This window comes from Halichoerus grypus, chromosome 6, assembly GCF_964656455.1.
Source record: "Halichoerus grypus chromosome 6, mHalGry1.hap1.1, whole genome shotgun sequence".
Lineage (NCBI taxonomy): Eukaryota > Metazoa > Chordata > Mammalia > Carnivora > Phocidae > Halichoerus > Halichoerus grypus.
In genome coordinates, this window is record NC_135717.1 from 127,017,768 (window position 1) to 127,035,416 (window position 17,649).

The following is a 17,649-nucleotide window of genomic DNA, read 5'->3' on the forward strand; positions in this document are numbered from 1 at the left end:
TACTACTATTTAATAGATAACGAATACTTGGCACACCAGCTCCCCTTTCTGCAAAATGGGGACAGCACTGCCTATTCACCACCTCAGAGAAGTATTAGGGACACCAGGTAAAAACTGGGGTGGGGTCTACAAGGTGAGGTGCTAGAAACAAGTTGCTTCTCTAAAATAATGTCTGCTGAGTGCATGAAGAAAACTAATTTGTGAAATGGGCTCCCAATCTTGGAGATATATATATATATAGATATAGATACAGATATAGATATAGATATAGATACATAGATATATAGATATAGGCAACTTGGGAGTGAACCTGAAATCAAATTTACGGAAGCTCTGGATATACAAAAGAATGCAATCTAATTCAAAGAGAGTTCAACCCCAAAGCTAACACAGGGACACCCTTATTTTCTGGGAAATTATTGAGGTAAGTTGTTCCTTCCTAAGGGATCAGTGAAGGGCTCCTGTTCAGCCCTGGGCAAGCGGGTGAGCCCCTCTGGACCTCAGGCTCCTCATTAATCAGAGACAGGAAAACTGAGGCTTACTCACAGGGCTGAGGATTAAGATGGCCTAATGAATACGCCGAGCTCCGGAAGCCTTTAGCACGGGGCCCGGCACACGCCGAGAGCGTGATAAATGCAAGTTGCTGGTACTGCCACCAAGTGGGCCCAGAGGTACTCTAGGATTCAATTTTCAAAAAAAGAACTACTATTTCCTTTCCCCAAATCTACCCAATTAACACGAGGTGGAAATAGCTACTTTGATGTTTTTATAGTCACATGAACTATTTAAAATGCTATGGTATACAAGTCATTTGGGGAACAAATAGAGCTATTATTAGAATACACTCAGCTTGGGGAATGAATGAATTCTTAAACCAGTGGTTTCTCAATCCTGGCTGCATATGGAAGCACCTGGGAGAGCTTTTAAAAATCCTGATGCCCAGGTCACAGCTCAGAACAATTAAATCTGAACCTCTGGGGGTGATAGCCAGGCACTGGGATTTTTTTTTTTTTTAAGCTACTTTGTGCAGTCAAATTTGTGATTACATTATGCAGTCAAAATTGAGAACAATCACTATAGACCAAGTGTCATTTGCTAATATTCAAAATCAGTTGATCAATTAGCTTGATCCTAAAGATGACACTGTGTGGCTCAAAGGACAGGAGGGAAATGGACTGAGAAAGGCTCTGAAGTGGGTGTGACCAGGGCCTGGGGACGGTGGACAGGGATGTGTGGAGAGGAGAGGCCAGACTCAGACAGAGAAGAGGTCACAGTGGGGACAAGACCAGGAAAGGGACTGGGGCCTGAAGACCAAGGCATAGGAGTCGGAGATTAAATGGGAGGCAGAAGGCAACAACTCTAGCACCAGTGACTGGAAATTATTTAAGCTCAGGAGAGATGGGCTATGAGCACTCTTAACAGGCTTGAAAAGGCAGCCAGAGAGCTGTTCTCAGATCCTCCGGAAGCCCAGGCAAGAATTCTCTCAGGGCAGAGACCTTCAGGAACATGAAGTCTGTGTTACCACAGCTCTGAAAGACCAACACTCACCTTGGAGTTGTCACCTACAGGGTCCAGTGCAAATTCTAATATTTTAGTTGTTATTTTTTCATCTTCGAAAACAACAACATTAAAAATAGAAACGACAACTTTGAAAAAGGTTTCTTCTGTTCCTGCCATTGTTGGTTTCCAATCATGTAAGAGCCCTCTCCCTTGCTGTCACCAACAAATGACAAGGGTGAATAACTATTAACAAAGAAGCTCAACATGCTCTCCCCACCCCACCCCAGTCTTTCTGGGTCCTAAGCACAGGTATCATATATAAAGGCAGGTGGATTTCCTTTCACAATTAAAGTCTGGCATAAAAAAGAATAAAACACTCAAGAGTTCAAACTGGTAACTTGATTAAAGTCTACATAAATGAGCTAAAACCGCAACAACACCTCTGACTCACCGAACACCGACATGCCACACGCCGGGCTTGGTGCTGGCTTACTGTGTCTCAAAATGTCTCCCAGGTTCTGCAATGTCCCACTGGACAGATGAGAAGACTGAGGCCCAGAGAGGTTAAGTAACTTTCCCAGGCTCACACAGCATCTTGGTGGCCTGAAGCTAGACTCAAACCTTCCCAGAAAACACACCAAAGAAAGGGGACATCCGGGCTCAGCTCTGGCGCTCTCTCATTCTAGTTGAAAAATTTGCAATGAGACCATTGTTGTCTGCCTGTCAGTGGGAGAAAGGCAGGCACCGGACGAAGAAAAGGTGTCTTTGGCCAACGAGGAAAGGGAATTTTCTGCGTGAGCAAAAGAACAAAAGGTGACCATGTGGGGACAAACCAGCGGCTATGTCACCACACGGTCCCCAGGGAAGATGGCGGGAAGTCAGGGAAGCACCCGTGTGCACTCACCAGTCATTTCATCATGACTGCAGAGCCCACCGGAGCCCTCTCCCATGGACAGCGGGCCTCCCACAAACGTGTGTTTGCAGTTTAGAGGGCCACCCCCGTTCCTACCCATTGGAAAGGCTTATCTGCTGTTCATATTGCATTACAGTCCATGCCCAGGCTTTAGGCTTGGCTCTACCCTTCCAGCTCAGCCTTGGCTGCAGCCTTCTCGGCTGGGGGATGCAAGAGAAGGACAGTGGTTTGCAGTTGGAGCTCCAAGAGAGGGAGTTACTTGGGACCTATGATTCATAGAAAATATCTCTTCCTTCGTATCAGATCCCATGATTTCACAAATCCTGATTCAATTTAAAAACTCCAAGAATCAATTACTCACTAGTTTTTACAATAATATAACTGACCAGAGATCATATTCAAATAATTACTTGTTACAAGAAAGCAAAACTGAAAGGCTTAGGAAAGATTTTCAGAGTAACCCTTATTTTGGGTCAATCCTTAATGAATATTTATGAGGCCAATTGACAGAAGGATGAGAAAAAAAAAATCGAGGCTTAAAAAGGGCTCAATTAAAGGGGCTTTCCCTAAGTGGAGGCAAGTTTCATTAAGCAAAGAAGTTTCCATTAAACATTTTCTGAAAAGTAATGGTTTCCCTTGCAATGTGGATTTTGCAAAGCTGAAAAGACAAGGAAAAGGCACCATTGGTCCAGACCTATCGGAAGGAAAACCTCAGCACTGAGAGAGACTGAGAGGCCAAGTCGGCTGTGTCCCAAGTGTGGGAGTCCCTCCTATACCAACATGCCTCGTATGGGTCCCTGGCTTCTGTTGTGCAGTGGACTGCTCTCGACAGTCACTGTCCCGGGAGCTCTGCAGCACGCAGCATCAGCTGATTCTATTGGACAACTGCCCTGGGAAATTCTTTCCTAAACCCCTCAGTCAGCCATTGCCATATTTAAAGTTCTCTGACTCCTAAGGCAAGAGGGAGGCCCTGACTGCTCCCATTTCACTCGCCCTTCCAGACTGAGGCTTGCTGCCACGGAGTCGGTCCCTCTACCTGCTCACACAGGTCTGGATGCTCTGCCATCCTCCCTGATGACTTCCGCCTAGGTTAACAGGTGGCTTCCCACTCTTTCCCCTGCGGTTATTCTCAGTAATTTTAGATGTGTGGATGATGCTTCTGGAATCCTGACTCTGTCACTCCCAACCTACTTCCCGATGACCTTCCTTATGGCTCCCCAGCTCCCCGGTCATGTGGGCTGCACCAAGGACATCCTCTCCTTGGAGCCTCCCACTGCCAGCCGTCCCTCCTCTCTCACCGGCTTGCCGGGGCTCCCAGGCCACGTCCCCTCCTCGGTCCCAGCACTCTACCTCCCTCCTCCTGCCAGCCATACACATTCATCAGCCAGCCTCCGCTTGGAACAGTTCTTTTGAATACTTCCCTTGTTGGCAGCCTAGGCTTCCGCATCCACTTGATCTTCTAGTAAGAGGGAAACACAAGAGGGATTGAGGGTTTTGTCTGCTGACATCCTACGCAATACGGTCAGCTCTACCTTCCCAACAGGTCCAGTACCTTTGCCGCCACCACCGTCTCTTGCCCACACCATGGCAATGGCCTCACCGGGCCTGCCTGCAATTATCGAGGTAAGAGCAGACGGTGCCAGGACCAGGGTGATGGTGGTGAAGGTGCTGGAAACTGCTCAGTTTTGTCCTTTATCTCTATTCTCAGAGCAACCAGAGTAATTATTTTAAAATGTCAGAGAGTGTCATTACCCTGCTCGAACCCCCCAATGATTTCCCCATCATACTCTAAATAAAAGCCAAGTAATGAAATGACCTTCTTTAACATCACTCCCCTCCCCCAAATGTCCTCTTCCCCTTCTCAGTTTTATTTTTGTCCTTGTCATCTACCCCCACCTAACATGTGAAGTATTTTCCTTCCTTGTGTTTATTTTCTCTACTGCCCCTCTACACCCCATGCCCTGCTTAAGTTCTGAGCACAGAGATGTTCACCTCACCACCTGTGGCGTCCCTGGTATTTTAAAGAGGGCCCAACATGTAACGGGTGTCCAAGAAGTATTTGACTGTGTGAGCAAATCAATGAACGCCCACGACCTCGGGCAGTGGCTTTATTCTGCCCTTCTGTATTTTCTTGTCCTACACATATTCACAAAACGAAAGCAGAGAGCTTTCTGAGTTCCCCTGCCTGCTCTCTAGGTCTCGGAGGTGCTGCCTGCAGCTGACGCTCACCCACCGGCACGTCCCCGGCCTGCCTCTGGTCTGGGCTGGCTATGCGCTGCTCTCTGCAGTCTTTTAGACACGTTCTCTGAACATTTGAGCTCAAGGGGTCCCTGTACAGCCACACGGATGTCCTTTCACCCTCCTGATGAGCAGCAATCACAGGACTCCTCCAGGATGAACATATCTCGTCCCAGTGTCAGTTCCGTGATTGTTTTCAGAGAGGTTTGCCTGTATTTTTGGTCTGGCTGAGCGGCCTACTAGCCAATCTCCCACAACCACGTCTCTCTTTTAATCTGCAGTCTTCACTCTTCAGCTTAAAATTCCCCATTGGACAACACAGCCCTCTGTGATCTGATCTTTGCATGCTGCTCTGATCTCTTATATCCCTCCGCTAGGCTCTCCTAAGGCTAGCTTTCGCGCTGTCCCTCTAACATGCCCCGGGGCCCTTCTTCCCCTGGGTCCTCCCATACTGCCTCCCGCGCCTCCCCCAGCCTTCCCTGACCGCTCTGGGCCATCATGCTGCAGCTCTTCACAGTGCTTCCACAGCACAATCTCAAGCTACCTATTTATTAACTTTATTTACTTCTTTCTAGCCCCCCAGCCCCAGAACATTCGCTCAATGAAGGCAGGGACTTCTGTCTTATTCACTGCGCTATCCTCCTGTCCACAACCACGCAGGCACACTGTGGATGTGAAGCTGATCCGAGCTACGTGGATGAACAGATGAATGAAGGTTAACGCTTTCTCCTCAGCATACATGCTTCCCGCTAAAGACATAACAAGGTCTTGGCTTCCCCACTCATCTTGCCTTCACGGTAAGCTTTTTTATGGCTGAAATTCAGGGCCTAGTCCAATCAGGGATACCTTGGACTTGTGTGTTCCTCTTTACATGAGAATTTTAGGTTCACCTTTATTACCAATATATAGTAGTACACAGTCATAAAGTTATAAAAAATAGCATTTATGATACTCTTGCCTATTACTTTCTCCTGATGATTCCTAAGTTCCACCTCCAGAATGGCAGGGGTTTTTTTTGTTACATGGTTCTCCAAGGTCTATAGTGTTACCTAGACACATTTCTTCCATATTAACTTGCTAAAGCAAGTCTTCCACTAAGAAAGTTCTTCTGTGCCTTTGCCAGATTTCTCCATACCCAGCCAGAGTCCCCACTCGGACATCTGAACCCACAGGGCAGCAACCCAAAGTTCACACTTTGGCACCATCCACGTAGATCACTTCCCTTGATCTTCTCTCTCTCCCAGCTCAGGACCTTTAATTAGAAAGAGGGACAGAAATACCACTCATTTCCCTAAGTCTTGGTTCCCTTAGCAATACTTCAAAGGCATTTAAGAAGAACGTGACCCCTCTGGGACTGCCTAATCCCAACAATCCATTTGTATGACCCCAATGACACACGCCAGTGAGTCATATTCTTCCACTCGCTAACCCCTCACCATGGCCTGGGATGCCTGTCCTCCCCTGGGAAGCTGTCTTCCTAGATCTTCCCTTCCCTCTGCTGTGGTCTAGTAGAGAACATCAGGCCTGGAGTCAGAGGTTTTGAAGTCACAGCTCTGTCTTCAAGTGAACTAGCTGTGTGACCTTGGCAAAGTCCTTCAACCTCACCGAACGTGCTTCTTCAGCTGGATTCTGCACGAGGTCGCAAGGATTAAATGCAAATATGTCTGAGAAGTCCTTCGTGAAGGATAAGGTGCTATTTAATTCAACTGTGACCGTAGGGGCCTCGTTCTTTCTTCACTGCTTGCGTATTGCGCAGATAACTGGGGAGCATGGGCCGGAAGACAGCACATCCCCACAGGAAAACTGCTTCTTGCTGAATACCCAAGACACCCCAATTCATTACTGCTGCTAATGATATCAAAGCACAAAGGACAGCGCCTGTGCAACTTTATTCAGAGAAGTCCAGTGTTCTGCTCTAAAGTGACGAATCAGAGACTCAGAAAGATACCTCAGAGCTAATAATCTGCAGGGGATGCTTTGGGGTTGGTCTCAAATAGGCATAAAAGGAGCATTTCCCTCCCCCCTCAGCGAGAAGCTGAGTGCCCCTTCTGGGAGGAAGATAAAAGCCACAGGAAGTTTCATTTTGCTCATAGCAAAAACCAAGTCTTAGACAGGGGCACACTGCATAGGGGCTGAGCAGGTTCGGATGGAGGATGGTGGGCAGAAGTGCCTAGGTCTTTGGTCCCCACTTCTGCTTCCTACGACCAAATCTCAACAAATGCTTGAATCCCAGAAGGCTGGGATGAAACACCACCTGGGCCTGGCTGGTCAGGAGCAGACACATGCCTGGAGCCCAAATGCCACTCATGGCTTTTAAGAGCTTGGCACAACCCCAATTCAGCAATTCATGGAATCCGCAGAGGCTCTCCCCTGCCTCGCTTTTCTCCACACCCACCCTCCCCAGACCTTCCTGGAAAAAGCAACACAGAGCTGGCCATCACCTCATGCTTCCTTTTTCCTGCCAGCCATCTGTATCTCCAAAGGAATCAAACCCAAAGCCACAGAGCAGTAAATGAAGGCTGCTTCCTGCTCCTCGAGGAGGCCCTGCAACAGGCAACCCACTCTCCCTCTTCACTGTATGAATATCCATGTGTTTCCTGTAAAGCAATACAAGAATATTTTCTATTTTATTAGATCTTACTCTTATTTTTTAATATCTTCTTTCAAGAGGCCCTTTTCCCTGGTTTCCAAGACTCATAGTTAAGAAATCCCCCCAGAAATTTCTTAAATTTATCTCTGGATCAAATCTTAATATGCTGGAAAAATGTCACTAAACTGTCGGGGAGGAGGATCTGAGCCAAGCTTAATGAAATCAGGCTCAAGTCAGAGATCTGGAATCAGGATGAGAGGCGGCCATTGTGGCCTCAGGGTGAGCTGGAAGACACTGAGAAATATCCCGTATCCACCAGGTAGCTTGAGGGTTCAGAAGTATCCTTTAAGATATTTCCGGGCAGAGCCAACATCTCTGTCACAGGCTTGCCATCGTATAGCAGACTTTAGTTATTTGTAAATCTACATTTTGGGGGGCAGGGGTCATATTTTGATGCCTTGAGCTCCTGGATTCTGTGCTAGGAGTCGTCATCAATTGGTATCTTGATTACATGATTCCTGGGAAAGTTCCCTATGGGGCCAAGGCTCTACAAACAAATGCTACCTCATTTTCTCCTTTTAGTCCTTGGAGCATCATTTAAATTATTTGAGGCCTGGAGGCCCTGAGCTATATATACAAGTTGACGTTCTTGTGCTCATATAGCACAATAGTCTGGATTCGATCTCAAATAATAAGCTTGAATTGTAAAAGCATGATTAATATTTGGTGATACAATTTGGACGTGCCATGCTGCCTAGCTTGCGTACGTCTGGCTGTCTCTGATGAGAGAAACAAATGAAAGGGAGAACCTTCTGGCTATCTCTCCAGAAAACCTTTTTCCTCTGTTCCCTGACATTGCGGTTGCCCTTGAGGAAATCCCCCGATTCATAGACCCACATTCCCTGGGAAAATGCCTACCTCTCCCCTCCCTATCACCAGCATGCCTGAACCTGCTCCTGCCTGGAATTCTGGAAGCAGTAACCGTTCTTCTAATTTGGCCTAAAGACTCCTCTTCCTCACACTAGGTCTGTGGGGGGGACAGCACAAGGCATCAGCGCTTGCTCTCACTGCACTAGCCCACGTTCCTGAGGAAAGTCTACTGGCTTAGAGCAGATCTTGTTAACCCAGCAATATTCACCCTTACCATGTGATACACACTGAGATTTCCTTTTCTCCTTACACTACTTAATTTGTTCAAAATGCTCATCTCCCTACATTAAATTGCTTTCACAACCCACTAATGGGTCCCTACCCACAGATGAAAATTTGGGTAAAGGAAAAGGACCTGCTCCTAGTAGCTCCAAAGCAGGAGCTTAGGTTTTGACCAGATGAGAGCAATGGTCTCTACTAGAATCCTTCATGAATGTTTACTGAGCATGTACTAAGTGCCAGGCCCTAGCGCAGGTGCTGGGAATGTGGAGTTAAATAATATAAATAAAGTAAAGGTCATCTCTTAACTCATGGGCCCAAGGTTAGGAATGAAAAAGGATTCATACAGAAGAAGATGCTTTGAGTCAGTCTTTCAGAAATGTAATTGGTCATGTGTGCGTGTACACAAAACAGAACCAATATTATTTCAGGATAAAACATTCTGGACGACTTTTAGGGAAATTTCAGATTTAGAAATTATTTCTGATTCAGTATCCACTTGGTGCGCATTAGCACTTGGCTAGGAGAGCTCTTCATACTCTAATCAATAACATTTAGATCTCCCATAGGTATGAATCACAGATCCTTATTTTATGAGCACACAGATATGGAATGATTTCTTTCTCAGGGACCATTTATTCTGAAACAAACATGAATTTCATTGACATTGGCCTTTATATTGTATGAAACCAAGTCAATATATACAAATCAAGAAATAACCAAAATTGACCCCATTTCCATGAATGGTGGGGAGAAAATAGCAGATAGATTGTTCCTTGCAAAGAGGGTTTTACTGCAGAGTCCAGTTCCTCTGGTTCACAAAGCTTCTCTCTCTCTGGACATATGGATATTTGTACATGGGAGCACCAAGTCCTGCAGTGTCCCCACGGGGAAGCCACACACGCACCGGGACTCTACCCTATGCTACATCATTTCAGTATTTCCATTCGAGCGTCCTCGAACTGGTCACATCACCTGGCAGAGCTCAAGTATCTCAAAGTAGGCATCAGTGCTTTTTCAAGTCTTCTGTTTTATCCCAAAAAGCCAAGAGAATTTTGCATAATAATCATATACGTAACATTTATTTCAACACAGAAAAATATTCTCCCCATCCCCAAAATCTTCAGTTGAAACCCTCAGTCTTCTGGAATCTTCTGCTGACCCTCATGTGACTCGAGCCTCAGGGTGAGAAGCACAGGCCTGGGCAATGGCTGACGATCTTTACCAATGGAAAGAACACCAAACTCTTGGGTCCTGTATCAAGGCGGCCCCACTGTTTCAGATGATGGATGGTAAAGGCAACAACTGATTTAACAACTGTTAAATCTTCTGCTGCCACCTCAGCCCGAACACTCACATAAGTTCTAATATACCCATCACTGGTTGTACATTCTCTTCTGGGGACTGTTTTTTATGTAATTCTTTTTTTAAAAGATTTTATTTATTTATTTGAGAGACAGAGAGTGAACGTACAAGGAGGGGGAGTTGGCAGAGGAAGAGGGAGAAGCAGGTTTCCCGCCGAGCAGGGAGCCCGAGTTGAGGCTCGATCCCACCTGAGTGGAAAGCAGACACTTAACCATCTGAGCCACCCAGGTGCCCCTAAACTTACATAATTCAAAACAAGCTTGTAAGACAGATATTAACATTAACCCAAATAAGAAAATGGAGGTCACACAACTAGGAAATAGAGGTCTAGCTCACTTCCAGGTCTGCCCTTTGCAAAGTGCACTGTGGTCTCAGTCATGGTTCTCTGCCATCCTTAAGGAGCTATGAATATATGGTAAGTGCCATAAAATGTCATGATATCCAATAGGATTGCTTAATTACTAATCCTCATCATCAGGGTAAATCATACAAATTTTTAAAAAGTGTACCCGCCAACCCCCCAGGTTTTTAAAGTGGTAGGTCACACAGAAGATTAAACATACCACCTTCTTAGGCTTGTTCTTCTCTTGCCAATATGGTGGATGTTCCAGATCACTGTAGAATTAAGTCTAACCTGAGGTTGAGCTTTCAAATTATTCTGTTGATAGTAAATTACAGACTCTACATCTTCACACTTAGGTACCCAGTTTTTCACAGGGTGATCCAAGGCCATCCAAAAGGATTAGGCAAATCTGGGGAGGGAGTATCATTTATTCAGGATGAAGAGGAATAAGAAACCAGCAAGTTAGATGCCCTAGGAGCATGGTTTCCTAATTATTCCATGTATTTATACCCTGCCCGGGGCCTGGACTATCCAGGTTATGGGCATAAGCATCAATATGGAAAAGAGACACTCGACTCAACTCTGACTCACTGTAGGCACCAATGGGCTTGATATCATCTCCCATCTTCCACTGTCAGTCCAGTCCATGACCCCTCCTGCACAGGGTCCTTGGCCCACACAGGTGGACAAGGAAGTTCCCATGCAACAACAGGAGCAAAACCAGGGGCCAGAAGTCACAAACCTGCTCAAGAGCCCAGGCTGCCCAGCATTCTTTAACCAATCATTTCTGCTAGCAGTTGCTCATAGCCACAGTAAGAATATCTAAGGCTGCCCAAAGCCAATGTTCAAGGATGTACAGGAATCACCTGAGAGGTTTAAAAAAAAATACAGATTCCAGGACCTTAGGGATTCTGGAATGTTTTTAATAATCACTCCAGATGAAAAAGCTTCACTGTGTGTAAATATTCCTCTTCCACTTTTGGTATGGGCTTGTCCTATACTGCACTGTAAGCACCATGAGGGTGGGGATTGTTTTCATCTTCTTTCTATCTCCAGTGTCCAACACAACGCCCATGTTACTGAATGAGGAATGATTAAAACATCCTCTTCACATCAGAGATGAAGCCCTGTGCTCTGTCCTTTAAGTTCCTGAGCACAATGTATTGCATTTGATTGAACCTGGGTGATGGACAAAGCTGACTTAATCCTAGTGGAATCTGAACCCAGACTTGGTTGAGCATTATTGCTTTTACCAGAACGACAAGGTGAAGAACAAAAAGTGAATGTATTACCAGCATTTCCAGTTCTTATAGAAGGATGTGTGTTTAATTCTTCAGCAAGGGACAGACTTAAACCTTACCCGTGCTCTGACTAAGTCTTGTCTGAAGCTAAGAGGAACATGGTGGCAGCATGAAATCGTTCAGGGTTCAGAGTGGTGTTGGTCCCACTCTGCCATGTGGATTCCTGGGGTAAGTCCAGAACTTAGGGCTTTCAACTAGCACCTCAGCTGAATCTGATGAAGGTGTCTCCCAGCCGTGGTAGGTTAGCACCTTCATGGGCCTGTCAGCAACACTGACTTTCTGCTCAGAAACCTTATGGGCAGGGAAGGAGTGGCAGAGAGAAAAAAAACTTTATCAAGCTCTGGTGAGAGTGAAATTTTATAACTGGAGGAACGTAGGTTGGACACAGGAAAATGTTTCCTTGGCAGGGTAGTTAAGTACCTGGAAATTTGGTGGAGTGTTGTAGCACTCACTTCTCTGGAATTTCCTTAAAAATAGGATCTTATAAATAGGCTGAGGATTGGACCATATGTCCTTCTAAATATACTGTCAGCTCCATACTTCCGCCCTGCTGTGTGTCATTTTCATACTTTACAGAGGTGCAGAGCTCTTAAGGGTGGGAAAATAAGACGTTAGTTCATGCCATCCTAGCACTGCATTCAAAGCTCCCCATGAGTTGACTTCAATCTACTTATCTAGATTGCTGGGTCCCTTCACTACCCCCCCCCCCGCCCCACACCCTCTCACTTGCCTCTGCCTGTCACTTATGTTAGGCTACCACCTGCAATGTTGTCTAGCTGATACACAGCAATATAGTACATTCAGAGGTTTAAAACACTGAAATGCTTCTGTACTGGTTGGGAAATAACGACTGTACCAAGCCCCCACCCCCACCCCTTTGCCTTTTCTGGTGCTCTGGACCCTCCCCTGGAATCCCTACAGTGTGGTGAATAACCAGTTAATGCCTGGCCCAGCAGGGGGCTTCTAAGACACAGATGGAACCTACTCCTCCATGCTGTCTATTGAAACTATTTTAGGTATTACCTCTGGCTTCCATATTCCCAACACATCTTATTTTCATACCTCTGGGCTTTCCCTTGTGCTGTGCCCTCCCTTCAGAGTGTCCTTCCCTTTGGCCCTCAACCCTCCTAAAACTCCTCTCTTATTTCTAGACTTGTGATTCAAACACAGCCTTCCCCATGAAGTTTTCCCCCAGCCCCAAATTCCCCTCTTAAAAACCACCACTCCCTTGAACATCACCACAAGGCCGTTTCTTCAGAACCCCTTTTATAAATAAGCTCTATATTGTCTTGCTTTAGTTATTTATGCACAAATTCTAACAGATCTTCTTCTCTCACTCTTGACAATTTAAGAATAGATTTATAGGTAAAGTGTTATTGCTCAATAAATTTCCGGAAAGCTGGTCCCTGGGCCAGCTGGTCATCCCTATGAAGTGAACACAGTCCTACCTGGTAAGGCCCCTCCTATGGGAGAGCACGCTTTGGCTACTGAGGGGCTTGGTATCCCAGCACCTTAGGTATGGCTCAGGAGGGCTACAGGGAACCTTAAAAAGTTCAGCATCCAGGACTCAAAAACAGATGTAGTAGAGTCGATGTATAGACCAAAAAAACCCTCTAAAAACAAACAAAATGGCCTACAAATAAACAAAACAGAAAACACCCTACCCATCAGCACACAGGGAAGAGAGGTTTCCTAATTGTGTTGAGCATATCTCTTCCCATAGACAACAGCCCCACCTTCTCCGTGCTCACCTGCCACAGCAGCTGTGGGACAGACCTGCCAGGACATCTTGACCTTCCTTCAGTCTCTTGCTTCTCTAAACTGCCTTCCTTTTACTTTTTGGTTTCTAGCCTGCCATTACTTTGAGAAGCAAGCAACTCAACACCTCTTAGGTTGTGGACCTCCTGAGGCTAGGATCAAACCTTGCCGACCACCTCACTCTCCATAGTATCTAATGATTATATTACTAGGCACCTAGAGCACTTATTACATGCCAGACTGTGTTGAACGCACACGACCATACCAACTCATGACATCCTATTAGGTACTGTCATGAATCCCATTTACATGTGGGAAAACCAAAGTGACATGATTTGGCCAAGCCACACCTGAGGACCAACCCAGCCAGGAAGTCTAGCTCCACATCCACGTTCTTAACTACTGCTCAATGTCTCATAGGCAGCAGGCATACAATAAAGGTTTGCCAAATATAAAGACAAGTGCCTGTCTGCCTTGGGGGGTCCTTGCTTAAAAGGACACTGGCATTTTAACAGGGATTTATGCAAGCAGTTCCCCCAGATGACTGAGAGCTAAGTCACCACCACACAGGTCCTGTTGAGCCCCAAGCAATGGTCACTGGGGAAGGGGAGGAGGTAGGCTCTACTTAGGGGTATATGAATGGGTACCAACAAATGCCGGGACTGTGCAAAGGGTCTCGGGGAAAGAAAGGCTTGGCAGTAGTTTGGCCACTTTAGGAATGATAAATTTACCCCTATCATTAGAGCAGAGAGGTTTGTGTGCGTGGACGATCAACAGGGAGCACGCTTGGGCATTTCTTTTCTTTCTCCTCCCCGTGCCCTGACAATGCCTGTCTGTCTTGGCTTCCAACCATTTGTAAATAGCTCATAGCTTCCTCTGGCCTCATGGGCAGAGTGGAGGGGGGCTGGGGGCGGGGGGAGGCGGGGAGCAAGGAGTCATTTATCACTGTCAGGAGATGTGCTGCATACAGCAGGGCAGGCTCTCCTCCCTGCTGCTCCTGCAGCTAGAGCTGCAAATCCTGAAAGGATGCAGAACATGCACATCACAAATAACGATTCATCATCTTGGCTCCGGGAGCCCCGAGAACAGCCCCTCCCCACGTGAGGCTGACCGGCTCAGACTTCAGCCCCATGTTGCACTTAGGACCCGAGGACTTTTCGGGTGCCTGTTCTCTATCCCAGCCAATGCCCATCCTGGACAATCCACAGGGTTAAAATTCTCTGGAATGACATCCAAGCCCCTCCCTTCTCTACAAAGTCAGATTTCCAGATTGCTTTCAGCAATCAGATTGCTGCCATAATCATTAAGTTATGAAAATACAAGTTTCTGGGAGGAAATTAATACCAGGTTTAACTAGGGAAAGGCCTGCTTTCTTGTGAAGTAATTATAAAATTAAAATGTGATATTTCTCTGGTGGGTTTAAAAAGCCTCCCCGTGAGGTCTGTGGCACAACAGTAATGTCAGGATTTGCACCAAGACGGGACCGGGAAATCCTTTGGTGCTCCAACGACGTTTGCTAGTCAAGAGACATCTGCAGGTAGGTTTCCAAAGATTGGGTTAAAAGTAATTAAAAACAAAAAGAGGGAAAAGGACAGGGTTTGAAATTTCCAATTACTCTTTAAAACTCAAGAGTCAAGCTATTATAGAAAATGCAGGCTTTCCAAGGAAGATTAATAATGCTATGCTAATTAGACCCACAGGCATGGCCAACATATAAATTCAGGCCCAAAAGAGGGACACTGTCCCTTTAAAAACTGCCTGGGGATCAGTGGAAAAGCTGAGGAGGAGTGTCAGTTGGGGCTGCTTTAATAGGTGGTCCTCGGGAGGATAAAGCCTGGGGTTTCTGTAACAGGGCTTCTGTGCTTGATTCAATAAATCAATTTATATTATATGCGGGTGCAGCTCTGGAGTTGGCTTCATAAAGCATTCTGTGGCATTTCTCAATCTGCTTATCCACTTCCCTGTCAGCCTGCCTGAATGTGCTGTCAGAGGGCATTGAAAAGAGCAGTAAAGAGTAAGATAGAAGCCTCATCTACAATATTTGTAAAACTCGACCCAGTAGCTCCAGGCCATGCTTGGGGCTGCCTCCAGTGATTTTCTTTCCAGAAAATGCTTGGATTATTGGTAAGAAGCCCAATGCCGTGGGGCTGTGGCTCTCATCCCCGAGCTGGGTTCCAGGCTGCAGATGGAGAATAGAGTTCACCCCAAACAGAATGGAAAGGGTTGGAAGTGAGGTTGCTTTTTAAATCAGACCCTTAGGATCTGAAATACTTCCCCAAGAAGTAGAAGGAAAGGCAAGAGGAACCGAAGTGCCAATGGCCGGCACCAGTCCAGCAGGCAGCGGGCAGAGGCTGGGCGAGGGAGGTAGGCTACTGACCAGCAAAGGAAATGGGTCTTCGTTCAGGCTTCAGGCTTGCCGAGTAGTGATGAGCTGTACTGGGAGATAAGCTGTGCCTAAACACTGTGACTGATGCCTCTGAAGATCTGAAAAGTGGAGCGAAGCCCATTCCCCAGCCACCTCCGAGGCTAGCAAGCAGTGGGGCCAGAAGCCATAGATGTGGCCATGCCGTTCTACTCACTCGCCCTATCTGGACTCAGCTGTCTTTTTTTTTTTTTTTTAATCCCTTGCCATTGGGATGTTCAGTTACAGACAGCTTCTTGCATGTCCTCCCCACACAACTAGACTCATACCCTTACATTATCTAAGTAGCAGGGCCATCCAGTAGAACTGCTTGTGATGACGGCAACGCTCTCTATCTGCACTGTCCATTTCACCAGCTACTAGCTGCATCTAGCTACTGAGCAATGGAGATGTGGCCACTGTGACGTGGGAAAACATTTTTAATTTTATTTAATTTTCAGTAATATAAATTTAAATGGCCACATGTGGCTACTGGCTACTGTGTTGGAGAGCACTCAGAATAGAAAAAATATTTCCTTTGCCTTAATAAAAGTAGTAAGTACTAAAAGGAGAAAATGGTGGTTGACCCCGCTTGCTCCCAGTGGAAAAATCTCTGATTTGCTCATAGTTTTAAAGGAAATACAGGAGGGGAAAATGACCCTGATGTGTCATCAAATTAGAATCATAAAGAGTTAAGGGTTGCAAGAGATCAAAATGAAAGATTACCATCACTGGAATCTTTCTATTGGAATTTGTCTTTTCTAGAAGCTCTGAAAAGCAGAGCAAAGCCCATCCCCCACCAGACAGAGAGGCTGGCAGCAAGGGGCAAAGGAAGCATTTTACAAATGAGAGACCTAGGCGCCCAGGGTTTGCCCAAGGCTCGAGAATCTTGGCAGAGCAAGGGCCAGTACCCATGGAGCCCATCTCCCAAAGCTGTAAACTCTGTACTAACTAAGCCAGGCCGTCTCAGGTTACGGGTCCAGGCTGTTCTCTGAAATAAGACCATCATAAATGTTAGAAAGGCTTTGCTTAAGGAAAGAATTCTGGTGTACTTTACTCATAACCAAAACCATCTGGAAGCAATCTTGCATTCACACGATGGACTTCTCTTCCTCTTTGGCCCTGGCTCTCTACAAATCCCATCAGGCCAGGAACAGCTGCTGGAGAGCCTGGCTGGACGCCAGGGGTGTAGCTATAGCCCCCCCCCCACACACTAATGTCCTCCTGGGCCCCCTGCTCGCCCGCCGCCCCCCGCTCATGTGCCTGGACACAGCGCACGACGAACATTGAACCCACATGAGAAATCTAAATCACTAGCAGGCCCAGGAGCCGGGACCCAGTGCCACAAAGGCAGCTGTGAGAAACTGTTGTTTCAACTCAGTAACATAGATGCTTGCCAGCAAATTCCAGCCTGAGATGGCTCAGAGGGCTGCAGGTCGGGCCACAGAGCTCACACTGCCAGCTAGTGTGCATCATGCAATAGCAGCTCGACACAAAGGGCTGGGGAGGAGAAGGAGGAGGGGCACCGGCTTGCAACGAGGCAAGGCCGGGATTCCAGCACCAGGACCGATGACACCAGGCACAGAAGGTGAGGACTGGGCCATGTCAGAGCCCGACCCTGTTCCGGGGGTACTGTGAAGAAAATGCCTTTGTAAATCAAACTACTGGGCAAGCAATCTGAGGCAGGCGAAGGGGAGGTGTGAGAGCCAGGGAAGAGGCCGGTTTCATTATGAAGGTGCTGGTGACAATAACCTTTTGTCCCCTACACATTCTGGGCCTGCCAAGCTGCTCCACCGTCTCTGAGAAAGCATGAGGGTGGGAGAGAAAAGCTCCCCATCAGGAGGCAACACACTCATCCCTGATGATGAGACAAGGCCCCCCCCAAAGCTGACATCCTCTCCCACACCTTCCTCTCTGCTGCAGATGCACCACGGAGAGCTGCCATGATGCTCCTCGACGAGAGCAGGCAATTGTCCTCAGCACGGGAGACCTGGTTCTTGGACGATCTTCCCCACCAAGAGCACCCCCAAATCACACACAGACTCTTAGGGACAAGCGTGAAGCCTCATGGTTTAATTTGGCCAGCAATAT

At 46.7% G+C, this 17,649-nt stretch overlaps 1 protein-coding gene across 2 annotated transcripts in view; it reads right to left on the reverse strand.

The window, feature by feature from the left end:
- PPM1H (protein phosphatase, Mg2+/Mn2+ dependent 1H) overlaps positions 1-17,649 on the reverse strand; it is a 243,318-nt gene that overhangs the window by 45,966 nt on the left and 179,703 nt on the right. The gene's annotated exons all lie outside the window — the stretch shown is intronic.